Source organism: Mustela nigripes, chromosome X (genome assembly GCF_022355385.1).
Source record: "Mustela nigripes isolate SB6536 chromosome X, MUSNIG.SB6536, whole genome shotgun sequence".
NCBI lineage: Eukaryota > Metazoa > Chordata > Mammalia > Carnivora > Mustelidae > Mustela > Mustela nigripes.
In genome coordinates this window covers 53,468,739-53,473,541 of record NC_081575.1, presented here as the reverse complement: position 1 = coordinate 53,473,541, position 4,803 = coordinate 53,468,739, and the positions used below count along the sequence as shown (strand labels likewise).

General features: G+C 37.1%; 1 long non-coding RNA gene across 1 annotated transcript in view; it reads right to left on the bottom strand.

The window, feature by feature from the left end:
* Positions 1–239: 239 nt before the first annotated feature.
* LOC132006813 (uncharacterized) overlaps positions 240–4,803 on the bottom strand; it is an 11,371-nt gene continuing 6,807 nt past the window's right edge. The window contains exon 4 of the long non-coding RNA XR_009401235.1: positions 240–3,654. This is a non-coding gene — a long non-coding RNA (uncharacterized LOC132006813). The remainder of the gene's footprint in view (positions 3,655–4,803) is intronic.

Genomic DNA, 4,803 nt, shown 5'->3' with positions numbered 1-4,803 from the left:
GCCCTTGTAAATGCACTTTTAAAATATTATTGTCTTTTCAGAAATCCATTTAAGCTCCCCACCCCAAGTGATCCTTATTTAAAATGGGGCAATTTTAATAATTCATAGAACATTTGGAAACCTCTGTCATTTAACAAGTTTATGACAAAGTTAATTTCACAATTTTTAATATTTTATTGAAATTCTTCTATGATTGTTACATTACTATGGTTACTTTTGGAGAATAATTTATAACTGATGGGAGTGGAAGTATAGGTGTTAAGTCATTCAGTTGCACTGTTCAAAATTTATAAAGATTTTTGAATAACATATCATTACTTGTGATGAATTACAAAAGGCTTATCAACATAGCCTACCCACTTCATCATCTTCCATAGACTAAATGACCCAAGAATGTAATACATAAAATGTAAGGATAGAGTCATAAGTTATTTTGGTATTTATAGGACAGTTCTAAGAAGGCTTTCCTCTTGGGATCATGACACTCAGCCAAGGAGGTAATATTTCACTGATACTGAACCTAGAGCACCAGGGAAATGGACCAGTCTAAACTAGGCAATGTTCCAACTGCATATCAGAGCCTTCACACTGGTACTTGCAGTGGGTACCAGAGTGCCACTCAGAATAACTGAGGTAGATAGCTAATTATACAAGTTAGATCACTAGAATTGGACTCGGAGTAAAACTTGTATTTGTTGGATTCAGCTCAAGACACTGACTACTAGGTCTGAAAACACACTGAATTTGAAAACCTATTAGATTTTTAAAGGATTCTTTGATATGACTGGATTAGGTTCAGTCTAAAGGTAAAGCTCCCTTAGTGTTTTGAACTCCAGTAACAATACTAGAGAAGATGGAGCCTAGTGATAATAACAACGTTCACAGTAGAAGGAATCCAGAAACAGTATTTTATTTTCATTGCCAATTTTGTTATGATTTTTTTTCTTTAAAAAGAGAACCCTCTATGCTCCAAACACTTTTTCCTTCCCTATGTAGCCTGTCAAAAAAAGACAAACACAACAGAATCAGTCATGTGCCAAATTGCATCTATAGTTTAACTTTCTTTAGAACTTAGTCAACAAATAGTGATTAATTGAAAAATTCAAGACTTTTTTTTTTTTTTTTTGCATGAGAGTAAGGTGAATCACTGCTCTTCACCTTATGTGAAAGGAAATCTTAAAGTAATAGTGGAGACCAGCTGTGCTTTGGTAAATGAGAAGTCTTGGTTTTAACACTCTATCCAAACACAGAAACTGACATTCATCTAAGTTTCAGTAATGATAAAATAAAAATTTCCAGTCTTAAAAGAAAACAGAAACTCTACATTAGTTATCTAAACACACATCTAATCACTTAAAATGAGATATCTGCAGCATTCTATTAAAAAAAACTGGCTCAAAGTAGCAATCTACTAAACACTATGTTGATTAAAACATAACAGTTGTTTAAAAAGTTAAATAATTTTCTACATTTCAATCAAATACACAAATACACAGTATATTTGTTATCATACATCAAAAATATAACTGATTTCACAAACTATATAAAAGTTCAGTTAATTAGTTCATAGCCATACCTTAAAACAGAAATAAAGAGTCTTAAAGAAGGCTCAGAGTGGTACGATATTAGCCCAGAACTCTTTAAAAAAATGTATATTTTTACCAATGCTAGTATATTGCTCTGGAAAAATTACATGATTAGTCTCTTATGTGTGTGTATTTCCTAAATTTAGAGCAAGAGCTGACACCTATTTCCTGAGGAGATGACTACATAGGAGTATTAGTAGAATGGGGGAAAAAAAATTAAACTCAATCTCCATGTTAAAAGAAACAATAAAATGTTAAAAGAAACAATAAAAAATAATTCTGCTTTCCACTTTGGAGAACAGTGTGGAAATTCCTTAAGAAAGTAAAAATAGAGCTTCCCTATGACCCTGCCATTGCACTCCTGGGTATTTACCCCAAAGATACAGATGTAGTGAAAAGAAGGTCCATCTGTACCCCAATGTTTATAAGCAGCAATGGCCATGGTCACCAAACTGTGGAAAGAACCAAGATGCCCTTCAACGGATGAATGCATAAGGAAGATGTGGTCCATATACACTACAGAGTATTATGCCTCCATCAGAAAGGATGAATACTCAACTTTTGTAGCAACATGGACGGGACTGGAAGAGATTATGTTGAGTGAAATCAGTCAAGCAGAGAGAGTCAATTATCATATGGTTTCACTTATTTGTGGAGCATAAGGAATAACACGGAGGACATGGGGAGATGGAGAAGAGAAGGGAGTTGAGGAAAATTGGAAGGAGAGATGAACCAGGAGAGACTATGGACTCTGAAAAACAATCTGAGGGTTTTGAAGGGGCGGGGGGTGGGAAGTTGGGTGATCCTGGTGATGGGTATTATGGAGGGCATGTATTGCATGGAGCACTGGCTATGGTGCATAAACCATGAATTCTGGTACACTGAAAAGAAATTATAAAAATAAAAAAAATTAAAAAGAAACAATAAGAAAGGGGAACCCTCTTACACTGTTGGTGGGAATGCAAGTTGGTGCAGCCTCTTTGGAGAACAGTGTGGAGATTCTTCAAGAAATTCAAAATAGAGCTTCCCTATGACCCTGCAATTGCACTCCTGGGTATTTACCCCAAAGATACTGATGTAGTGAAAAGAAGGGCCATCTGCACCCCAATGTTCATAGCAGCAATGGCCATGGTCACCAAACTGTGGAAAGAACCAAGATGCCCTTCAACGGATGAATGGATAAGGAAGATGTGTTCCATATACACTATGGAGTATTATGCTTCCATCGGAAAGGACGAATACCCAACTTTTGTAGCAACATGGATGGGACTGGAAGAGATTATGCTGAGTGAAATAAGTCAAGCAGAGTCAATTATCATATGGTTTCACTTATTTGTGGAGCATAACAAATAGCATGGAGGACATGGGGAGTTAGAGAGAAGAAGGGAGTTGGGGGAAATTGGAAGGGGAGGTGAACCATGAGAGACCATGGACTCTGAAAAACAATCTGAGGGTTTTGAAGGGGCAGGGGGGGGGGAGGTTGGGATACCAGGTGGTGGGTATTGGAGAGGTCACGGATTGTACGGAGCACTGGGTGTGGTGCAAAAATAACAAATATCGTTATGCTGAAAATAAATAAAAATAAATTATAAAAAATAGCAAAAAAAAAAAATAGAAAGAAACAATAAAATGAATTCTGCTTTCCTCAGCAACCAAAACCTCTTTGTCTCTTTCACTTCACCAAGAAACATCTGAATAACTCAAGATAAAGACTGTCCTAAGGAAAAGAGGACAAAGACCATTAACAGCACTATGGTCCTTCAGTGCTTTAAAAGACACATTTTCTCTGCTCCTGTGTTTCCATCACAATATAGGTAAATAACACAGAGATGAAAAGCCACATCCAGTACAGTTTTCAACTACTCATCTATAGAAAAATAAGAGTATAGTAGGAGAAACAGAAACCTTGAGGACAATACCACATGCCTTTACTCATTTAATTGCATTAATCAGAGCTCAATGCTTCAGCAAAGTTCATCTATACACACGAGGCCATAAGTCCCAGGCTTCTATGAGAGAAATTCAGCTGCAGTCTCTGTCCACAGCAAGTCTGTATAGCTATTCAAGCCTAGAGAGAGAGAGAAAAAAAAATATATGGTATGATTTCCAAGTAACTGTCTTACCTGTATAAACTGTATTTAATTACAGAGGTTGTTGGTGTAGTCAGGAATTCCTGCTGAAATCTTTCCCTCTTTGAAAGTCCTTACTTGGGTATTTCTGTTTCTTATCATCCCTTCTTTGGGCTTTGATAGCTTTCCTCAGAGTAGGGAATCATTTCAAACTTTTCCCAATTATTTGCCAGAGTATTATAACAAACTTCTACTATTTTACTATATTGGTAATGTTGTAAGGCTAGTTCCAGGACAAAACAAAAACAAATATCATATCCAGGAGGGAATGGAGAATATTAGTTTCATTTCACAGGTATACCGTTTACAAATTCTTATCACCTATAGTGATGGAGAGGGGGAAGGGGGTTGGAAGGTTGTATTCATTCTTCTAAGCATTCACTAACAGCACCCTCTAGTTTCTCTAGTTGAGCAATGCTTTTTGTCATCAGCTAGGTAAGGTATTTCTACAGTTAAACTGCTGAAGGCCTTAGAAGCCTCATATCAGATAAAGGACTAGTGTCCACAATCTATAAAGAACTTAGCAAACTCAACACCCAAAGAACAAATAATCCAATCAAGAAATGGGCAGAGGACATGAACAGACATTTCTGCAAAGAAGACATCCAGATGGCCAACAGACACATGAAAAAGTGCTCCATATCACTCGGCATCAGGGAAATACAAATCAAAACCACAATGAGATATCACCTCACACCAGTCAGAATGGCTAAAATCAACAAGTCAGGAAATGACAGATGCTGGCGAGGATGCGGAGAAAGGGGAACCCTCCTACACTGTTGGTGGGAATGCAAGCTGGTGCAGCCACTCTGGAAAACAGCATGGAGGTTCCTCAAAATGTTGAAAATAGAACTGCCCTATGACCCAGCAATTGCACTATTGGGTATTTACCCTAAAGATACAAACGTAGTGATCCAAAGGGGCACGTGCACCCGAATGTTTATAGCAGCAATGTCCACAATAGCCAAACTATGGAAAGAACCTAGATGTCCATCAACAGATGAATGGATCAAGAAGATGTGGTATATATACACAATGGAATACTATGCAGCCATCAAAAGAAATGAAATCTTGCCATTTGCAACAAC